General features: G+C 43.0%; 1 long non-coding RNA gene and 2 pseudogenes across 8 annotated transcripts; 1 reads left to right on the forward strand and 2 right to left on the reverse strand.

Moving 5' to 3' along the window:
- Positions 1-1,083: 1,083 nt before the first annotated feature.
- Positions 1,084-8,066, reverse strand: LOC309654093 (uncharacterized protein C2orf78 pseudogene; annotated as a pseudogene). Its single transcript has 3 exons — positions 7,946-8,066; positions 4,304-5,058; positions 1,084-3,029 (listed from the first exon to the last, which is right to left on the reverse strand). The product of its transcript is annotated as an uncharacterized protein C2orf78 pseudogene (transcript).
- A 3,724-nt stretch (positions 8,067-11,790) lies between these two features.
- On the forward strand, positions 11,791-22,803 carry LOC309654089. Of its 6 annotated transcripts, none has more exons than XR_014259825.1 (5): positions 11,791-11,807; positions 14,464-14,524; positions 20,495-20,668; positions 20,826-20,872; positions 21,580-22,803. It is a non-coding gene; the product is annotated as an uncharacterized lncRNA (long non-coding RNA). The 6 variants fall into 6 exon arrangements; XR_014259826.1 differs by lacking the exon at positions 11,791-11,807 and adding an exon at positions 13,320-13,452; XR_014259827.1 differs by lacking the exon at positions 11,791-11,807 and adding an exon at positions 13,421-13,438.
- On the reverse strand, positions 15,696-18,846 carry LOC309654088 (RING finger protein 11 pseudogene; annotated as a pseudogene). The gene is made up of 2 exons: positions 15,960-18,846; positions 15,696-15,824 (listed from the first exon to the last, which is right to left on the reverse strand). The product of its transcript is annotated as an RING finger protein 11 pseudogene (transcript).
- Positions 22,804-23,010: the final 207 nt, after the last annotated feature.

A 23,010-nucleotide genomic window follows, 5' to 3' on the forward strand; every position in this document is an offset into this window, starting at 1 on the left:
CATTGGCAGGCGGATTCTTAACCACGGCGCCACCAGGGAAGCCCTAGGTGTTCTTATATAGAGTCTAAAAACAGAGGGCACTGAGCGAAGGTAGTGGTTACTAAAGGCTCAGGATCTAAATTCTACCTGTCTCTACACCCCTTCCCAGCTGTCGATTTGACCCCATTTGTGAATGCCGACCTCATTCTTCAACTTTCTCTGCCGTTTGTATACTCACCTTGAAAACTTGTTTCTGTGATGCGTTGAGCAGACACAGGGTGGCAGATTGCAGAGGTGGAAGCTGGTGGTCGGATATTTGTGGGCTGAATCTCCTTCAGTCCCATTCCCATTTCTGGTTGCGCAGAGGCCCTACTTCCTGTGTATGACGCGGAGCCATAGGATTGCGGGCAGGAGCCAAGTTCTCCATACAGTGAAGACCCCAGTGTGCCTTGGTTATAGTAATATACCTGGCTTCCTTCCTGGTAGGGAAGTGACAGGCGGCTATGCCCCTGATTTGTTCGTGGGCCTCCTGATGCAGCAGTTCCCTTGGCTCTGGCCCTGTCGTCAGCTGCCCCTAGGAGGTCTCTGAGCCCTAGCCACTTCTCTGGTAGATTTGCCTATTCCCCCACTATAATCACACCTGAATAAGGCAACTCAAACCTTTCAGAGATGTGTCGTGAACCTCTTGTTTTCTGAAATGCCTATCTGGTGGTTGTGAGACTTAAGGCCAACCTCCCCGAGAGACTTTGTTTCTATTTCTCCTAGTAAACCTAGACTCATCTCCTGTCACCTTCAACTCTACTCCAATTGTGTTCTTTCAACCCAGACCCCTGACCCTGCTTTTTACTTCTGCCATTTCATCCTCACTCCTGCTTCCTTTCCTAAATCCATACGTCTCTTTTGGCCTTCCTAGCCCTGGGCCAAGTTCCTTCCTCTTTCCTCAGTTTTTACCCCTTTCCTTCATTCTCCCATCCAACTTTCAGGCCTTCCTTTCTCACGCCCCAGTTAGCAGCATCTCAAAATTCGAAAGGTTTATTACTCATCTATTAATTCTATTCCATTTACTTACTCGGTTCTATACCTATCTTACCTATGTATGGAAGAACCGCTGGTAGCCAAGGTGGCAGCAAGAATCCTAGCAGCTGTCACCTGACGTATCCGTAGTAGTCAGCAATTTCCATTTCTTTGTCCCTCTGGGTGAAAAATTGCAGCTTCCCCGAAGAGGTGTATCTGGCAGCATTCTCCCGTTGTTGTTGAGCCCGCCTCTTCATGGCCTCTCGCTCTGGCCTCTGCTCTTGTTCGATGGGCTTTGACATGACTGGCTCAGGCACGTTGGGTTCCCTCCATGGAACTCGTTGCTTGCTGAAGTCTTGGAGTAGAAGTTGGGTTTGGAGCTTGGGTGGGGACTGGCGCTTAGTCACAGCAGGGGGAACAGGCTCGCGCTGGAGAGAAGCGCCAGATGAAGTTTTGTAGGGTGCAGGCCTAGGAGCAGCAGGCTGAGGGACACGAGGCTGGGTATGGTTGGTCCAAGCCGGTTGGGTTGGGTTGGCCACAGTTGGCTGAGCTGGTTTGGCGGGACCTGGCAAAGAGGCAGGAGCTGGCTGGGATGAATTGACTGCAGCAGGTTGAGCTGAGTCAGTAGAACCAGGCTGGGCACGGTAAGCCACAGCAGGCCGATGTGAGGCCAGAGACTGTGGCCTCCGAGGAGCGGGTCGAGCTTGAGGCTTGTCCCAGGCAGAAAAAGGCAGAGGTATCAACTTGACCTTCCCAGGAGGAGGCCGCTCACACTGGGATGGAGATGGACACTCTGTTTCAGCACTGCTGTCTGGTTTCTGGGCTTGGACTTGCGTTTTCTCAGGCCTCTTACCCTCACGTGGGGTATGCCGCCGTGGCTGGATCGCTGGGGGTGGCTGGGGGTCTTTGGGGTTGCTTGAATTTCCCAAGAGCCGACAGGAAGAGAGCCCAGTTTTCGTCTCATTCTTCTTCCCCAGCGCATGAAGAACCTTCACAGACTCCAGCATGCGCACGCCAAGGGAGGTTCGAGGCTTTTGAAAGCTCTCTTGGCGAAGCTCAGTTTGGTGTTCCTTTCGCTTCGTGTTGGGGATTGCTGGCTTGTCTTCTGCCTTGACTTTGTTCCCTGACTGCTTGTTCTCTTCAGCCTTGTTTCTTCCTCTGGTCCTTTTGGTCTTTTCCTGCCCATGGCTCTCAGTTTTGCTGATCTTTCCGGATGCAGCTTTCTGAGGTTTGCCTTGAGAGTGCTTGGCCGTGTTCGCAGGAGCCCTGTCACTGACTGCAGCAGTGCATATAACCGCTTCTCCCCCTAACAGGCACTCTGGATCCTTTGGCTGGATTTTGGCCTTGGGAGCACCACCGATAGGCTCAGAGGCTTTCTGTTTGTTCTTCCTGGGTTGATCAGAGGGAACCTTTACGACACTTGGCTTTTCCTGCACCTGATTCACCTTAATGGCTCTGGTGTCTTCAGCTTTGATCACGTTGGGACCTTGGGATCGATCAAGATCTTTCCAAGAATTAAAGAGCTGGGGAAGGTGAATATCCTCCGCCAGTGTAGTAATGTCTGCAAGACCACTGCTAGGTTCAGTCCCATTTTCAAGTGTCCCTAGGTCCTGACGACTCAGGCTGTTCTCTCCCAGATCAGCATTTTCAGAACCAGGCTGCTCCTCTTGGCTGAGGGGATCGGTGCAGGCCAGCGGCTGGGGAATATCAGGGATTCCCAAAGGGAGTAGTGGAGGATCTTGGTTTTCTATTGGGATCTGGTAGGCCTCCAGAGGCTTTGACAGCTTGGTTTTGATATCCTCCACGTTCTTACTCTCTGTTTGTCCCTGGCTTGGAGCTGGAGGCAGGGCCAGGAGACGCCTGGCACTCTGGACTGGAGCTGTCACTGAAATGTCCCCAAGTTCAGATGGTGGGTTACTCTCAAGTATGTGACTGTTTCTGCTACTTCAGGACTTGGGGAGTTCTTGAGTTTGTGTCACACAAAACGTCTGGCTTGGAGGTTGCAATCCCAGGGAATTTTTCATCACCAGGGAAGGCTCCATCACTACAAAGGGATCAAGGGAGAAGTCAGTCCCTGGTAAATGAGATGCTCCCCCTAAACACCAACACAGCAGTCGTGTACCTTTCAAGGGGTTCAGGGGCAAGATGGGCAAGGCATTTCTACTAACTCTTCTTAAGGATCATGGACAGTGCCCTATGCTACGAGGTAAGCGGTGACTGTTGTAATGCTTAACTGGTGATCATTTCATGTCACTGATCCTTGGCTCTCTTTGTATCTCATAGGACTGTTGTAAGTCCAATACAAAATGAGTCTTCTTTTTAAAAAACTGAAATGTTTTACAAAGCCTAGCATTCTCATATAGAGTCCTTTCAATTCTCCCCACTTTCCCGAGAGGCTAAGAACACTTCACACCATGAACTAGGAGAGGGGGTAGAGCCCTTTCTGATGAAATACAGAAACAAAGACAGAGTCTTAGCCTGCTTGCTCTCTGGACAGGATCTCGGACCACAAGGTCTTAAATCCTGGTATAAATGACGGAAGTGAGGACACTTCAACTGGCACTCTCATAACAAGAGTTCTGAGACACCTTCCAAAGAGACTGTAGCAGTAGACGAGGGAAGGGAGTGCTACAGTGTGGTAGTACAGGGGGAATGCTCGGCTACAGCAGTGAAAAATGTGGTACCTATTGGTGTGCTCTCGGGGTTCTTGTACATGTAGCATAGATGACCTTTACAGTGTCCCTGCCACCTTCCCACCTGCATTAGGTGTTCTTTTTGTTTTTTTGTTTTTTTAATTTACGTTTATTTATTGATTGATTGTTTGAACTTATTTATTCTACGTATTTATTTTTTTGGCTGCACAGGGTCTTCATTGCTGTGCACGGGCTTTCTCTAGTTGCGGCTAGCGGGGTCTACTCTTGGTTGCGGTGTGCGGGCTTCTCTTGTTGCGGAGCATGCGCTCTAGGCGCGTGGGCTTCGGTAGTTGCGGCTCACGGGCTCTAGAATGCAGGCTCAGTCGTTGTGGCACATGGGCTTAGTTGCTCCACGGCATGTGGGATCTTCCCAGACCAGGGCTCGAACCCGTGTCCCCCGCATTGCATTGGCAGGCGGATTCTTAACCACGGCGCCACCAGGGAAGCCCTAGGTGTTCTTATATAGAGTCTAAAAACAGAGGGCACTGAGCGAAGGTAGTGGTTACTAAAGGCTCAGGATCTAAATTCTACCTGTCTCTACACCCCTTCCCAGCTGTCGATTTGACCCCATTTGTGAATGCCGACCTCATTCTTCAACTTTCTCTGCCGTTTGTATACTCACCTTGAAAACTTGTTTCTGTGATGCGTTGAGCAGACACAGGGTGGCAGATTGCAGAGGTGGAAGCTGGTGGTCGGATATTTGTGGGCTGAATCTCCTTCAGTCCCATTCCCATTTCTGGTTGCGCAGAGGCCCTACTTCCTGTGTATGACGCGGAGCCATAGGATTGCAGGCAGGAGCCAAGTTCTCCATACAGTGAAGACCCCAGTGTGCCTTGGTTATAGTAATATACCTGGCTTCCTTCCTGGTAGGGAAGTGACAGGCGGCTATGCCCCTGATTTGGAATCTGAGATGGTGCTCCCTGAGCAAGCCTGGCAGAAAGTGATGGATATAGAGGGACCATGTTATTGGCGTCTGAAGTTTTATCATACTGGGCTGCCATAAACATGGAGGAAGCAGCTGGGTGCCGGTCAGTGAGTGCCAGAGTAAAGTCTCCGAGTGAAGAGGAATTCTTTTCAGTGCTTCCTGTGATGTCCCACTCAAGAACACCTGGATAGGAAGGAGCTGAAGTGGAGATCTGGCTGTGGTCAGTAACTCCAGATAACATAGTCGTGCTGGAATGTTGGTAAAGGTAGGCACTACCCATGAGTGTCTGGAAAGAGGTACCGGTAGCCGATGCCGAACTGACGGCAGGGGCAGAGACTCTGGAGAAGTTGCAGACACTTCGTGTTAGGGAAGTTGCATTGCTCACCACAGGAAGACAATGCTGCAGAGAATTTAGAGTTCCAAGTAGAGATGGATTTTGGAAATTTTCTGTAAGAACAAGAGGGTCATGAAAAACTCAGGGAGGTTGAGAAATTCTCACTACGTTTGAGGAACAGCATTATCTTAAGGTTCTTGCTCTCAGGACACCTCTACTATCGACCCTTCCTGAGAAACCCAAAATCAGACAGTTAATGATGGCTGTAAGGACTGAGCAGTTTTCCACTCTTCTGTATTAACTGCCTGTGCTCCCATCTTGGGCACAGATGGGCAGAAGAGCCAAGTGGTATGGTTCAGACATTGTTCTCTAGGCTGGAAGCAACCTTCTCCCTGCCCTGTCTTTCCCTTCAGCCTGCACTCGTATTGACTTCTATGCTATTTCCTAGACTGGAAGCATTTTAGAACTAGGAGGCCCTTAGAGAACTTTCTCTTTTTTCAGTCTCATTTCACGAGTAAGGAAACTGAGGCTCAGAGAGGTCGGGTTGACTTGTTCAGGTTCTCTCATTATGTTAGTGTCATTACCAGGTTTCAGAACCTAAGTATCCTGACTTCCTTGCCAGGACTCCACTCTGAGCATGATAGTGCCAGAAAGCAGGAGAAATAGAACTTATAATATAAGCATTTTTTTTGTCCATTAGAAAACAGTACGGCCATTACCATTGTCATCTTCAGTGTCTCCCTTTGCTTGTGCAGTTCCCACGCTATTACCTAGAGTTGACGTATAGCTCAGTCCAACTGGTGAACTGAAAGAGTCATTTTTGCCCTCTTCAAGCCTGGTTTCTCATCCTACCTCAAAATGATTACCCGAAAGTGGATTTCTTAAGTGCTTTTGGAAAGAGAAAAGTTATCTGATTACTTCAGATTACTCATCTATAAAGTGGTTATAACACCACCACCAATAATAATAGCAGTAATAATTAATAGATGAATAAGCTGATCTATTGCGTATGATTTATATGGAGGAAGATACAATAAGTTCTAGAAAGACAAAGAAAAATCATGAAAAACATGTTACGTAACGAAAAAGAAATCCATAGATATTAATGAAAACTGGGGTATGTGGGCAAGTATCAAAGCCTAATGAATTTACTAACAAATGACATTCTGTACCATACATGCAATATTATGAAAGTGAATTTTGCCCACTCTATTTTAGTGAATACTATTAACCAAAAAACACGATGGAGGTGATAGAGGTGAATGAATTCCTAGCCAATGCATACAGACAGAGACGATAAATCAGTAAAAAATGCATAACAAGCAACAGAATGCAACAAATGTGAATGTATAGGTAGCCACAACATATATAGACAAGTATTTCAATGAAAACCGGTACAAAGCAGACAGCAAAATAGTAAGTGTAAAAGAGTTTCATTATTGTGCTCATTCATATTTTTACCCAGCAAGTAACAGGTATTAAGCCTAGGAGAAATATATCTTTCCATGAATATAACTCATATAATAAGCAGAAAGGAAGCTTAAAAAGTATCAAGAAGGTTTTTGTATTTATCCTAGAACTTAGAATCATCTTCCACATCCAAGAAGATGACATCCCAAGACCTCAAAAAACCATCATCCCTAGAATCCAATTAAAAAAGATTTTCAAATGTAAGAAAATCCAAAGGACTCCACAATATTGTTTTAGATAAATGTGGATGTTTGTGTTTTCTTTTTTTCTTTTGCCGCGCCGCGTGGCCCTGGCCGTGAAAGCACCGAGTCCTAAAGCGCTGGACCGCCAGGGAATTCCCTAAATGGGGAATTAGAGATGTGGGGCTTGACTTTTTCTTTTTCTTCTCCGGTAGCTAAGATCTACAAGCGAACGATGGCTGTTGATCAATGTGCTCTCTGTGTTAGGAAGGAAATAACTGTAAAAATGAAAAGCAACCTTGCCTTAGAAGCTACATATCACACAAAGGAAATAGTCCTTCTGATTCAATGTAGAAGATATCATTTAAAATGTTTAATTGGTCAAATGTCTACCTAGTTTAAAAATTAGAAAGAATAGAACACTGAAAAGCAGCCCCCTAGATAACCACTTTGGTTTCTGGTTTCTAGGAAGCATCATTTCTAAAACATACTTCTAAAGTGTTTCTATTCCAAACTGTCAAGTGCCAGCTGTATTCAGAGAGGCAATAAAAGAAAGAAAACGGAGTATGACTTTTCTGATAGGCTGCCTTTCCTGGTGATCCCCTGTTCTGGCCTTACTTTCCTTCTTAGTCTGTTAATGTAAGGATTTGCTACCATCAGCTTTGTTTTGCCCTGCTCTGAGCAGATTTCCCTCTGTGCTGTTTCTGCTTTAATTTAAAATCTTTGGCTCCCATCAACATTCCATGGCAAACTGCCTCTTTCTTGAGAGCTCCTCTATGCTTTCCCTCTTCATTCTTATATTTTTTTCCCATCTCTTGGTTCCTGTTGGCCTGTGCTAATGAAAACAATCCTAAACTTGCTTACGTTTGACTCTGTGCCTCCCTATATAGCCCAGTACTCTCCATCCTCTCTCCCTATTCTCTCTTTTCAACTAGTCGAAATACTAGTGGAGGGAGACCATTGGAGATGAAACATCTTGGTATATATCGCTAGTTTTCTGTGTCACCTGGCTTTTCTATGTTTCTGTTGAAACACTCTTTTGAGAAGTCTCTGATTTCATTTTCTACATGGGTACCCTTTAAGGCTCAATATTGGAAAAGAAGGGGATCAGAGTGATCAACCCAATGTGGTATCCTAACGTGACAGATAAGGAAAGCAGCAGGCTTTGTGAGGCAGTCAGTGATTTGTCCAAAGTCACACAGACAGTAAACGTCAAAGTCAAAACTGAAATTAGGTCTCCAGACTTGTAGTTCAATACTTTCCCTCATTATTCCACGCTATTTTGAATCTCCTCCTCAATTTAAGGGCACAAGAAATCGAACGCAAAACTTTCCAAAGTTTCTTTTCTTACCTGACATGGTCAGAGAAGAGGAGACATCAACTGCAGGTACAAGGGATGAGGAGACAACACTAGAGGATGTCTGAGTGGCTGCAGCTGAACGGCGCACGTGTCCAGTACAAAGGTCACTGGTTACTGGTCCAAACGGCTCCACGGAAACCCCAAGACCTCTACCAAGTGGTAGTAGGTTTGGTAGGAGAGTGATGTCACAAAGCAGGCAGTTGAAAGGTATGAGCTAGCCAATAGGGAGGTCCGATCCCCAACAGGAGGGCGGGCTTGGGTGAAGAGAGCGTAGGAGAGCTAAAACAACCCCTCAATTTCTGAGCTCTGGGGAGGAAATCCTAGAAGACAGATTTACCTCCCCCAGGCTCTTCCATTAGGGAAATCATTGCAACATTTCTTACAGACGTTCATTAATATAATTAACTAACAGTTACTTATATTCTACAGAGTATTCTATTTTATGTATCATATACTTAGAGCTATATAGATCTTATTTAACTAGTATCCTTAGGAAGGAAAGAGCCATGTAGTTTGAACTATTACAGTTGTAACTTGGTTAAAGAGCAGGGTGAAGTTTGTTGAGTGTACCCTGTGGAGAATGTTGTGGTCCAAGGCTCTTCTCTTTTAGTTTCTTCTCCTTGACTCCTACCTTCCTTGGGCTGGGCTAGGCTGGGGGCCAGGTTGGACTTGCGACTTAACATTTCTCTTCCGCTTTCTTTTTTTTTTTTTTTTTCTTCCATTATGGGCATTGCTTCTAGGACAAGCCTTGATCTTGCATTGGATGTTCCTTCCTGTCAACTTCCAGCAGCAGGAGTCTTCTTTTCAGTGCTTGATGCTTCACGAAATAGACTCTGCCCATTGGCAGCAAATACCAGAGAGCTAGGAGACAGAGCTGGTTGCAGACCTTTCCTCTTCCAGCCTTTGGTTGCAATTGTTTTGCCCATGATTTGCTAGCTCTAGTTCCTTGGGCCACACAGGTATCCTGCCATCCAGCTCTTTTTATATGTGAGAGACATTCTGAACACTGTCCCTCTTTCTTTGCACAGAAGTATATACAGTGTGGCAGTTACCGTAATCTCCTCCCCCTTGCAAACAGCCCCTCTAGAATCTCGGACCTCTAGGACTCTCTGTCTTGCATGCTTGGGTGCAAGGCCAAGCACAATGAAGAGGAGAATAATTAGAGAAAGAGGAGGACATTGGTGGAGAACTGGGAGCAGGTAAGGTGAAAGGGCACCGGAGAAAAGAGATGCATGTAGGTTTTTTGGTTTCTGTGGGAAACAAGTTGACACACTTGGGCCTCATTTTGTATTAACAGAACAGAGAGTTGTAGATATAAGTAGCTAGATCGTGCAGCAACTGCCATGAAGTCTGTACACTGAAGAGAACAGTCTCACATCTAGTTTTCATTTTGTTTTATGTCATATTACCTTATTTATAGCATTCACTGGTATGTTTGTAGAACGCAGATGTTTTCAAATGCTCTGGTTTTGTCTACATGGTTATTTCCTTGTCCTATTTGTAAGGAATCCAACATTGTAAGACATATTGCATGTTTTTCTCTTGACGATTGTTTACCTTGAAGCGTCATGAACTAACTTGAGCTGTTGGATTTTGTGGAGAAACTTTAAAAAGGGTCTGTGAAAAAGGCATTGTGGTGAGTCGCATTATGCACCCGAGCGTAAGGAGCAGATATCTGCCACCAGCCCAGCTTGGCCTGGATTGCCTCTGTGTTAGTTCCCCTGGTTAGTGCTTTTCTCCCTAACCACTCTTGTGACTGTGATAATGTGAGTTAAGGGCTGAGTTGCTAGTGATTTATGTGTGAGGTAGGCTGGTTTGAGGGAGGAAATCTATGGACCTAGTCATTTTCCTTGGTGGTAAGCTTTCAGGGGTGCAAAGATCGATCTTCCTGGGGACTTTTCTGGTACCAGGAAGATATCGCATAGATGGGACCTCCAAAGACACACATTTAATTTTTAGGCCTGTTGTTCCTATTATGGGATGTGAGTTTCTTCACTGATGGGGATGCTGCTTATCTGAGAAGAAACTGTGAAAGGTGGTGTAGTATAGAGGTGTGGCTTAAGCTTTTAAGTTTTCTTCAAGGTTTTTCCCCTAAGCTTCATACTTCAGACGGCCTACTTACATGAGACTAGTATGTGATGTCAGGCTAACAACTTCCTAAATACCTGCAAGCCAGATCAGTGTCTCTTTTCTCTATATTCCCATGGAAATCAAGGGTCCCGCCGAATTTTCCATCGAAACAGTTGATTTGTGCTGTCTCTAGGAATTCTACAGGGCGTACCGTTGCTTCCTAACCGGTGTCATTTGGGAGATCGATCCCCCTCTGTACGTTCAAATGATTAATTTTGAGACTCTGCTCATGTGTGCAGTAAACGCTTTAATTCCCTAAGACCTTCCTTTCCTCCATCTCATACCCCATGAAGCCCGCTTCAGTTTATCTCCTGAATTTCTTTGGAATCTGTCAGCTCTCCCTCAACATCCTAATACTGAACTTGCCTGTCTGTTGCGATTAGGTCCTAACTAGTGTCCATATATCTTGTTTCCCTCCAATCCATTCTTCACACAAGAAAGCTTCAAAGCAAGTTGGAACATTGCTCATAAACATCGCTCACAAACATTGTTTTGAGAATAGAAAACACACTGGTGGCCTTTAAGACTCTGCGTGCTCTAGAATCCTCTCTGCTTCTCTAGCCCCATCTTGTGCCACGTTTGCCCTCACTTTCTATGCTTCAGATACACTGAATTAACCTTAGTTCTCACTCATCTGACAGAAGTCAGTTGAGAAATTATTTTTCACTGTGATTCCTAGCATTAAGGAATTTGATGATCAGGTTTTGTATGAGGACTAAAACTAAACTGGGAAGTGGAAGAATTGCGTTTCAACTGTTTCAGTCAACACGCATGTATTAATGATACCTAAGTATTGAACACCGGGCTAGGTTTCATGAGGGATACAGAAGTTCTGGCCATCTCTGGTTTTGGGTATCCCTTATTTGTTGAGACCTTTGCGTTGTTTGGTTGCCTTTTGTCTGTTTTCCAGATGGGAAAACAGGAACAAGGGAAGTATAGGTTATTACTAGGTGGGGTTGAACAAGTGGAGCAGCAAACTGCAAAGCAGAAAGAAGAGGGACGTACTATAGAGGGATGTGATTTCCATTTTCAAGGCGCCTGCGTCCTGTGCAGGGAGACAGCCTAACATAAAATGTGCCTAACAAAAGATCTATTGACTTCTTACTAAAAATCTCCAGTTCATATAACCCAGGGGTTTATACCTTCTCCTTTAAAAGTTCTATTCCTGGGACTTCCCTGGTGGTCCAGTGGTGAAGACTCTGCGCTTCCAATGCAGCAGGCGTGGGTTCAATCCCTGGTTGGGGAGCTAAGATCCCACATGCTGCGCAGCCAAAGAAATTTTTTTCAAAAGTTATACTCCTGTGTTGTTGAATTTAGTGGTTTAGATTTTGTTTGAATGTTAAGAAGATTTCAGTTTATTTACCAGGAACAAACAAAACATAATGTAAAAATAGTTTCCCAGAAACGATTTCCATCGTTCTCTTCTTCCCTTTCTCCCGCAGACTGACTGGTGTTTCATCTTGACAAGTTCTCTGAAGTTCTCTGTCATTCCATAGGAAAGCGGTCTGGCTTGGAGGTTGCAATCCCAGGGAATTTTTCATCAGCGGGGAAGTCTCCATCACTACAGAGGAATCAAGGTTGAAGTCAGTCCCGGGTAAGTGAGATGCTCCCCCTAAACACCAACACAGCAGTCGTGTACCTTTCAAGGGGTTCAGGGGCAAGATGGGCAAGGCATTTCTACTAACTCTTCTTAAGGATCATGGACAGTGCCCTATGCTACGAGGTAAGCGGTGACTGTTGTAATTCTTACTGGTGATCATTTCATGTCACTGATCCTTGGCTCTCTTTGTATCTCATAGGACTGTTGTAAGTCCAATACAAAATGAGTCTTCTTTTTAAAAAACTGAAATGTTTTACAAAGCCTAGCATTCTCATAGAGAGTCCTTTGAATTCTCCCCACTTTCCCGAGAGGCTAAGAACACTTCACACCATGAACTAGGAGAGGGGGTAGAGCCCTTTCTGATGAAATATAGAAACAAAGACAGAGTCTTAGCCTGCTTGCTCTCTGGACAGGATCTCGGACCACAAGGTCTTAAATCCTGGTATAAATGACGGAAGTGAGGACAGTTCAACTGGCACTCTCATAACAAGAGTTCTGAAACACCTTCCAAAGAGACTGTAGCAGTAGACGAGGGAAGGGAGTGCTACAGTGTGGTAGTACAGGGGGAATGCTCGGCTACAGCAGTGAAAAATGTGGTACCTATTGGTGTGCTCTCGGGGTTCTTGTACATGTAGCATAGATGACCTTTACAGTGTCCCTCCCACCTTCCCACCTGCATTAGGTGTTCTGTTTTTTTGTTTGTTTGTTTGTTTTTAATTTACGTTTATTGATTGATTGATTGATTGAACTTATTTATTCTACGTATTTATTTTTTTGGCTGCACTGGGTCCTCATTGCTGTGCACGGGCTTTCTCTAGTTGCGGCTAGCGGGGTCTACTCTTGGTTGCGGTGTGCGGGCTTCTCATCGCGGTGGCCTCTCTTGTTGCGGAGCATGGGCTGTAGGCGCGTGGGCTTCGGTAGTTGCGGCTCACGGGCTCTGGAATGCAGGCTCAGTCGTTGTGGCACATGCGCTTAGTTGCTGCACGGCATGTGGGATCTTCGCAGACCGGGGCTCGAAGCCGTGTCCCCTGCATTGGCAGGCGCCACCAGGGAAGCCCTAGCTGTTCTTACATAGAGTCTAAAAACAGAGAGCACTGAGAGAAGGTAGTGGTTATTAAAGGCTCAGGATCTAAATTCTACCTGTCTCTACACCCCTTCCCAGCTGTCGATTTGACCCCGTTTGTGAATGCCGACCTCATTCTTCAACTTGCTCTGCCGTTTGTATACTCACCTTGAAAACTTGTTTCTGTGATGCGTTGAGCAGACACAGGGTGGCAGATTGCAGAGGTGGAAGCTGGTGGTCGGATATTTGCGGGCTGAATCTCCTTCAGTCCCATTCCCATTTCTGGTTGCGCAGAGGCCCTACTTCCTGTGTATGACGCGGAGCCATAGGATTGCGGGCAGGAGCCAAGTTCTCCATACAGTGAAGACCCCAGTGTGCCTTGGTTATAGTAATATACCTGGCTTCCTTCCTGGTAGGGAAGTGACAGGCGGCTATGCCCCTGATTTGGAATCTGAGATGGTGCTCCCTGAGCAAGCCTGGCAGAAAGTGATGGATATAGAGGGACCATGTTATTGGCGTCTGAAGTTTTATCATACTGGGCTGCCATAAACATGGAGGAAGCAGCTGGGTGCCGGTCAGTGAGTGCCAGAGTAAAGTCTCCGAGTGAAGAGGAATTCTTTTCAGTGCTTCCTGTGATGTCCCACTCAAGAACAGCTAGATAGGAAGGAGCTGAAGTGGAGATCTGGCTGTGGTCAGTAACTCCAGGTAACATAGTCGTGCTAGAATGTTGGTAAAGGTAGGCACTACCCATGAGTGTCTGGAAAGAGGTACCGGTAGCCGATGCCGAACTGACGGCAGGAGCAGGGACTCTGGAGAAGTTGCAGACGCTTCGTGTTAGGGAAGTTGCATTGCTACAACAGATTTTTCAGCAACAGAGCAATCCAGCCAAGTTTATATTTTAGAGAGAGAACATCTTCCATATGGAGGATCAGTTGAAATAGAAGAGATTGTTAGAATTGTAGGGTGGTAGTAATCCAGGCAGGAGATGACGAATGCCAGACACCACCTAGTCACAGACATAGCTTTTGCAGCGATCAGCTACATGTTGTTGTTTTTTATTTACTCTCTCATATAATTTTTTTTAAGTCCTGGACCACAAAATACTGTGGCATAGTTGGAAAAATCTGAGACTCGATTCTAGTCTTTTTTCTGTTTGCCTGCTGTGCAGCTTGGGCTTACGTCTCGAGCCTTACTTTTTCATTGTGAAATAAGAACAGTGCTACTTAACCCGAGAACTCCACAGGCACATAAACCCGTGGCGTGTGAGGAGCAGTGAAGGAGAGAAGGAATGGAAGTGCTTTGGGGGACCCCAAGAGCCCTTCAGAAACCGTTTGTTCTTTTTATTATTGAGCATTAAAAGTGAAGGCATTCCATTTGTTTCACTCAGAAACAAATTCTGTTCTTCTGATAGCCTGTTTTTTTTTTCCACTCCCTTTTTCTGTAGTCAGATCAGTTCCTGATGGGCATTCTCCAGTCCACACTATTGCATCTGATTGGAGGCTATGCAAAATTTCCCAGAGACAATGAATTTTGACTGTATAGTAGTTAATTCTTTATAGTACGTTCCTGCAAAAACACTCTTTTCTTCAGAGTTTTTCCTTTTCAGGATAGTGGTAGTGTTGTGGTAACTAATAAAGGCTACTCTTGAGAAAATTGTCTAACTTGTTTTTAGTGTATCTACTTCGCTTACTTAATTCCATATTCCCTGTTTTCTAGACAGACTTCTTGGTGTCCACTGTACCCATGGTTTCAACAGGACTGGCTACCTCATGTGCAGGTGAGTTGCCAACCCCAAGAGGCAGAGCATGTTTAAATTGTTCTGTTTACAATAGTAATGTAAGCTAATGTAAGCTGAATGCAAAAAATGCAGTCAGAGAAGTGTATGAAGTGGAAGGCAATTTTGCCCCCTACTCAGATGTTACCACCAGTAATAATTTAGCACATATTTTTTCAGACGTAAAAAATGCAGATATAAGCATATACAATGGTCCCTTGGTATCTGCAGGGGGATTGGTTTTAGGACTCCCCATGGATCCGAAAATCCTCGGATGCTCAAGTCCCGTATGTAAAATGGTGTAGTACAGTCGGGCTTCCATATCTGCAGGTTATGGAACCGTTGGATATACAGAACTGACTGTACATGTGATTTAATGGTATAGTGTTTTAGACATTCTGGTTTATAATTTAATATATGGAGGACATCTTCCTCTGACAATATTTGGAGACCTCATTCTTATTTATTTATTATTCTTTTTTTTCCTCCAAATTTGCTTTATGTAGTTGGATATAAATAAATGAGCACAAACTTAAGCAAGATACATGTAACAATTTAATAGAACCTGATACTCTAATTCTTTCAGTGTTTCTCCAACTCATCATGGGGCTCGTAAGAAAAGTAACCAACATGGATACTACTACAGTTGAATGTCAAATCTTTAAGTGCTTATGACATACTAAATCCTTGTATAATGCACTTATGAAGAACCCTTCAAGGGACTTGTGTTTTGTATGTAGCAAAAAGTGTTAAGAGTCAAATATTCAACTCAATATAAAATAATAAGAAACACTTCTGATTTGTTAGGTTGAGATTGCTTCTCCTTTTACTAATGAATGATTTTTTTAGCTGTAATATCACTGAGCTGAACAAATATGTCACCTTGGAGTACATAAGGAAAAATAAACACATGCTAAATGGGTAAAACATTACAACTACATCTTTACTAGACCATCTCTACTAACGCTTCAGAAGCTTAGAGATTCAGAGTGTTCTTACGTTATGTGCAAGAAAAATAGAAAGAGAGAAATTCCTTCTTTTTTGAGATCACAGCTGTGAAGTCGTGATTATACAGATTCTTCATTTGTGTGCGAAACATGAAACACATTTCTCTAAATTCTCCCTGCTTAGAATTGTCAGTCAACTAGCAGGACTTTCCTTCCAAGAAACAGAGACTGAGATGTGTTTTATATAACTTCAATAACCTCAGCACTACCGTAAGAAGACATGCAGTATCCTTTTGCTGTGCTTCAAGACAACAGGGAAGGAGGTCACAGGAAAGAATAAATCAAAATTGTTACAACTGAGAAACTTTTCTCAGTTTAACCATGGTGCCACTTTCATTTTTACATAAGCATGGTGGCATAAGTCAAGCTCCATACATCAGAATTCTTAATATTTAAAATTTACCTTGACTTTTAATTATCACCATGTTAACCACCAAAATAATTTGACGAAACTCATAAGAAAGGGTAATGTTAAACCCCACTTTACTAGAGTTAGTTTCTGGACACATTAGCTCATTTTTTTTATAGAAGAGGGACAGTGAATCTCAGTTTGCCTACAAGCTAGGAGATCACTTTGAATTCTGCATTTCTTAACTGCAAACAGATACAGCACTTGTAACAGGTTATAACTGGTTTTCAGCTGGTTTTCAAGCACAGAGCCAGCCCCAACAGTAATAGTACACTATTTAAAAAGACCTAAGGCAATGAATTCCATTTCCAGTGGAAAGAAAGAATCGTATGGTCTTGGACAAACAATTCTGATGGTTCACTTAACAGTCACTTAGTAGTTCTTCCTTGCTCATAGAACTTTATGACTTTTTTGAGGAGTGAAGCATTCAGCTTGAGTGGATAAATCCTTGTTAGGCTAAGACAATCATTATCATATCCCTCTTTGCCATGAATTGTCTTATGAATGGTCATATCAGTCTGTTTTGGCAAATGAGTAATTAAGGGAAGGCTGTTATTGTGCTTATGAGAATGATATTTTTCTCTGACAAAAGATAAATAGGCATTAGGAAAATGACCATTTGGGCTCTTTTTCTGCTTCCTCCTTGTTTTGTGAGAATATGATGTTTGGTTTTACAGCAGCCATCTTGTGACCCTGAGATGATCATATGCCAATAATGACAAATGGTAGATTAGAAAGAACCAGCAAAGACAGAAAACAGCAACATCAGTAGTAACAACAATCACAGCAAAAGAACAATGGGACCTTAACTTGTAGAGTTCCTATAAAGTAAAAAATAAGTGCTCTATGTTTATTCTAAAACAAAAAAAGAACTATGCAAACCAGCTTAAAACTCCTTTTTTTGTGCCAGTGTTCTAAAATGTGGCTTTTAATAAAACCTTGACCCAAATGCCAGCAACTTCAGAAAAGAATTTGGGTAGGGGGAAGAAGAAAGTTATCTCACTTAGGAAAAACAACCACTATCTTTATCCTAATCTTTGACACACAATTGAAACATATATAGCTGCTGTAACACTTTACACAATTCCTATGTACTGGAGGAATAACAAGATCTAAATAACAATTATATTTTTCAACACGGGGTGAAGGCTTTACATAAAAATACCATCCTACTTTTTCCCCCTAAATTTCTAAAATATCACGTGCTTTTCCCCAACATCTGCAGCCGTTCAGGAATTTTTAGGAAACTTTCATGCATGATCTTAATTCCTAATCCCTGGCTCTTTGGGCTCAACGACAAAAGATCAAAACCACCAAAAATGATGGTTCACTTGAAGTCAGGTGAGAGACACTGGCTCAGTTAGTCTCGTAGGACAAAAGCAGTGCTGCATCAACTGTCTCCATGCAGGAGGGGCACGTGAAGGATCTCATCAGCCAGTCATCTGTACAGCCCAGGTGATCTGCATACACAGCAGAAATCAAATTGGGTTCTCATAAACAAAGTGCATCATACAGATCACACACTCCCCGATCTGTTTTTTAAATATTTGTTTTATTTTATTTATTCATTTATTTGGTTGCGCCGGGTCTTAATTGCAGTCGGTGGGCTCCTTAGTTGTGGCATGCAAACTCTTAGTTGCGGCATGGATGTGGGATCTAGTTCCCTGACCAGGGAACGAACCCGGGCCCCCTGCATTGGGAGTGTGGAGTCTTTAGCCGCTGCACCACCAGGGAAGTCCCCCGGATCCTTTTTTCTGATCCGTTTCTTCCAGGGTCATAAACTCCTTCAGGCTGATGCTGTATGAGGCCTATTCTTTGAGCTATCCTAATTTGCTCCTCTCAGCTGAGGTGCTAGGCGAGTCTGACTAGGTGTTGGATGAGAGACCAAAACTGGAACTTGATCCAGATATGGCAGCAGCAGCTCCTGATCCAGCTCCGTCCCCTTGCCAAAGCTAGCCCAGTCGGACTGAGACTTGTGAGGCAGGGAGATGTCATCCGAAGTGGGGGACTTAAGGCAGTTCCCCATCTTCCGGGACTTGAGTGTGTGATCTGTGTGCTGTTTTGACAGTCTCCCAACCTCATTCTTTTTTTTTTTTTTTTTTTTTTTAATTAATTAGTTTATTTATTTATTTATTTTTGAATTTTTAAAATTTATTTATTTTTTATACAGCAGGTTCTTATTAGTTATCTGTTTTATACATATTAGTGTATATATGTCAATCCCAATCTCCCAATTCATCTCACCACCACCGGCCCCCGCCCTGCCCCGCTTTCCCCCCTTGATGTCCATACGTTTGTTCTCTACATCTGTGTCTCTATTTCTGCCTTGCAAACCGGTTCTTCTGTACCACTTTTCTAGATTCCACATATATGCATTAATATATAATATTTGTTTTTCTCTTTCTGACTTACTTCACTCTGTATGACAGTCTCTAGGTCCATCCACGTCTCTACAAATGACCCAAGTTCGTTCTTTTTTATCGCTGAGTAATATTCCATTGTATATGCGTACCACATCTTCTTTGTCCGTGCATCTGTCGATGGGCGTTTAGGTTGCTTCCGTGACCTAGCTATTGCGAATAGTGCTGCAGTGAACATTGGGGTGCATATGTCTTTTTGAATTATGGTTTTCTCTGGGTATATGCCCAGTAGTGGGATTGCTGGGTCATATGGTAATTCTATTTTTAGTTTTTAAGGAACCTGCATACTGTTCTCCATAGTGGCTGTATCAGTTTACATTCCCACCAGCAGTGCAAGAGGGTTCCCTTTCCTCACATCCTCTCCAGCATTTGCTGTTTGTAGATTCTCTGATGATGCCCATTCTAAGCGGTGTGAGGTGATACCTCATTGTAGTTTTGATTTGCATTTCTTTAATAATTAGTGATGTTGAGCAGCTTTTCGTGTGCCTCTTGGCCATCTGTATGTCTTCTTTGGAGAAATGTCTATTTAGGTCTTCTGCCCATTTTTTGATTGGGTTGTTTGTGTTTTTAATAGTGAGCTGCATGACCTATTTATATATTTTGGAGATTAATCCTTTGTCTGTTGATTGGTTTATTTATTATTTTTTTAAGGCTGCATTGTTCCTTTGCTTACTGATGAACATGTACAAGTCAGAAGTTTTTGATATTATAAAACGTCAAAGTAATGAACATTCCTGTGTGAACATCTTTGAATATATATGCTTTGTCTCAGTTAACTTCACTCAGAATGGGACTTCTGCATCAAGGAGTTTATGCCCTTATGCTTTTTGTGGGTGTTGCTACACTGTACCAATGTATGGTTGTTCGTGCAGGAAATACTTATTGAGCATCTGTTATGTTTAAGCACTGTGCTGGGTGCTAGCAAAAAGACTTGAGAAATTTTGTGAGTGAGGAGACTTGACCTGCCCTTTGTGAATTCTAGCAGTCCAGAGAGGGAATAGATATTCAAGTATCACACTCTGCATGTAGAATTACAACTCTGACAAGTGCCAAGGAGAGGGACATGGTACCATGAGAGCATATTTTAGGGAGGATTTGATCTCATCATGGAGATTAGAGAAGGTTTAGGGATGTTTCAGCTGATATCTGAAGGATGAGTAGGTATTAACCCGATAGGGACGTTGGGGAGAGATTTCTGAGCATAAGGAATAGCAAAAGACCCTATAAGAGGAAAGCATATGCTGTGTTGGAGGAACTGGCCAGGAAGGTGGGGCCGTTGGGGGAGCATGTCATTATAATGGAGCTGCAAGTGTGGGTAGGAGCTCGATCGTGCAGGCTTATGTTTAAGGTTTCAGACTTGAAGAGTAATAGAAAACCATTGAACTTTTTTTGTTGAAGGTGAGTGTGTGGAACATACCCAGTTGCATTTTCAACCTATCGTTTTGCTACCGAGTGGAGAATACACTGCAGGGAGAAAGAGTGGAAGCGAGGAAACAAGTTAGGAGACTTGTGTAGAAATTGGGCATAATGGTGGCTTGGACCAGGGTATGGTGGTCATTTTGGTGGAAAGATGTGGACAGATTCTAGAGGTATGTAGGCAGTATCATTGTCAGCACTGGTGGTGGGTTGAGGATGAGGGTGAGGGAGAAATAGCTGTCAGTGATGGTGATGCCTAAGTTTCTGGCTCCTATGGTTGGTTAGATGGGGTTTTTTAGATATGATGTTAATATTTGTCCTAATTTGTCTTTTGTTATTTGTTGGTTCTTGATGAATACTCTGTCATATTAAGTCTCCTGTTTTTAGTGTACAAAGCATTTTGACCGAAACTGACCCGTTGTATGTTATCAGATAACTTTTTAACATCTGCCAGTTTGGTCCTGTATTTTATTCTCTTTCATTTATTAATTAAATTGTTGTATTAATGTAAATAACTATATTAATAGATTTTCTAAAGTTGCGTTATCCTTGCATCCTTGGTCCTTGGAATAAAGCCTTTTTTTTTTTTTTTTTTTTTTTTTTTTTTTGGCTGTGTTGGGTCTTTGTTTCTATGCGAGCGCTTTCCCTAGTTGCGGCAAGCGGGGGCCACTGTTCATCGCGGTGGGCGGGCCTCTCACTATCGCGGCCTCTCTTGTTGCAGAGCACAGGCTCCAGACGCGCAGGCTCAGTAGTTGTGGCTCACGGACCCAGTCGCTCCGGGGCATGTGCGATCTTCCCAGACCAGAGCTCGAATCCGTGTCCCGTGCATTGGCAGGCAGATTCTCAACACTGCGCCACCAGGGAAACTCCGGAATAAAGCCTTTTTGTAGTCATGGTATATATCATTCTTTAATAATTATTGATTAGATATGCTGATATTTTCTTAGGATTTTTCTATCTATATTTGTAAAGCACAATTGGACCCTTTTTTGTAAAAACTTGATTTTCTTTCCTTTTTATTTACAAATGACTCGAATTTTGTTGTTTTGTAGATATTTGATTGATGTAGAAGGCATGTGGCCAGATGATGCAATTGAATGTAAGTATAAGGGTTGTCACTACTTTTCCCTTGTTATAAAATTTGAAGGGAGAAATGTAAGGGAATTTCTCAAATTTTGGAAAAATAGAAAAGTCTGTAATTCATTTGTTCTGATATACGATAACCTTTTACCAAAAGTTTATAAAGGGATGTATCTGGAAATAGCAAGATATAATAGCCTGAATAATTAGTCAGTGGATTTCAGCATTTTTTTTCTTTTTTAAATTTATTTAATTAATTAATTTACTTTTGATATTATATCCACTGCCCCACCAAGGAAGTCCCTTTTTCTTCCTTCCTTCCTTCCTTCCTCCCTTCCTTCCTTCCTTCCTTTAAAGCTCCAAGTCATTTAAAATACATGACTTCTCACTAAAAATCTCCAGTTCATGTAACCAAGGGGTTTATAACTTCTCCTTTAAAAGTTATATTCCTGGGACTTCCCTGGTCGTCCAGTGGTGAAGACTCTGCGCTTCCAATGCAGCAGGCCTGGGTTCAGTCCCTAGTTGGGGAGCTAAGATCCCACGTGCTACGCAGCCAAAGAAATTTTTTTTAAAAGTTATATTCCTGTATTATTGAATTTAGTGGTTTAGTTTTTTTTTTAATGTTTAGAAGATTTCAGTTTCTTTACCAGGAACAAACAAAACGTAATGTAAAACTAGTTTTCCAGAAACGATTTCCATCATTCTCTTCTTCCCTTTCTCCTGCAGACTGGTGTTTTATCTTTACAAGTTCTCCATCATTCCATAAGAAAGCTGCTCGTCTTCTGGTTTCATAAGAGATGGTGAACAGTGGTAAAATATCGAGTTGACCGAAATTTCTAGAGTACACTTCAGGGAGCGAATGATGGGGTGGAATGTTGGGGCAGAGTGAGAGATACAGATTCTGGTGAGACTGAGAGTCATGCACAAAAATTACTGGGCTGTGGTGAAGGGAGAACAAAACTAAATCAGGTTCCTGCTGGTGGACAGGAAGCCAAAATGAAGAAGAATGGTGCGTAGCTGGGCAGTGTAATTAGGCCCCTAAGTGCTGTGTCTTCTGATAGTAATTATGAACAGAAACCAAATAATAGTTACTAATAACATGGAGGTGACCAATCCTTGAGAGCTGAGGCAGAGAGAAGGAAAGATGGCATTATGCCTTGTCTCTGGTTCCTTGAGTTTCCCAGGCTGGTTTGTGACCAATCTTGGGTGAAATCATAACTAAGTCATTTCTGCTAAGGTGATCAGCTTTCGTGGGGTCCTTTCTCTGCACTCTGTCCAATGATAAAGCCCACTGGTTTATGCCTCCTGGAAAACAGTTATTCCAAAGCAGTATAAGTGAAGCATTGATGAAACAGCCATGAAGAACATGTTTCCACATGGCCTCGCACCACCTTTTCAAAGTGCTGTAAAACTTTTTTCACCCAAAAATCAGTAACAGAAAAGGATTGGGATCAAATCCCGTACAGAGGTAGTGTAAGAAAAAAGAGAATAAGGAGCAGAATAGCATGTCTTCAGACAATAAAATCAAGTTGGAAAAGACAGGTCCACAAAACAGATCAAAACTGTAACCTATTATTTCAAAGTAGGCTAAAAGACGTTAGGAAAAACAATGCGAAAGATGAAAGAACATGGATCGAGGAGGGAATGGGAAGTTATTGTTTAGTGGCTATAGAGTCTCTGTTTGGGATGGTGAAAAAGTTCTGGAAATGGTAAATGCTGATAAATGCCACCTATGGGTGTTTGGTTTTAGTTGATCTTCTTCCATGAAAGGGTTTGGAGAGATTCAGAAACTATGCTGCTGCCTCCATCTTTCTGATGTCCTGCTCAATCTTTTGACATAATTATTTTGAATTTGCACAGTGGTGATGGTTGCACAGCATTGTGAATGTATTTAATGTCACTGAATTGTATACTTGAAAATGGTTGAAATAATAAATTTTGTTTTATGTATATTTTACCATAATAAAAAAAAGATGAAAGAACAGCATAAACCAGAATTAGGTAAGATGATAGAACTCAAGACAGAATTCAAAATAAAAGAAAAAAGTTTCAGAAGTGAGGACTAAATTTAAAATAATACAAGAGTGGGGACTTCCCTGGTTGTCCAGTGGTTAAGAATCCACCTTGCAATGCAGGGGATGCAGGTTCGGTCCCTGG

Source organism: Balaenoptera physalus, assembly GCF_965194825.1.
Source record: "Balaenoptera physalus genome assembly, contig: HAP1_SCAFFOLD_1936, whole genome shotgun sequence".
NCBI lineage: Eukaryota > Metazoa > Chordata > Mammalia > Artiodactyla > Balaenopteridae > Balaenoptera > Balaenoptera physalus.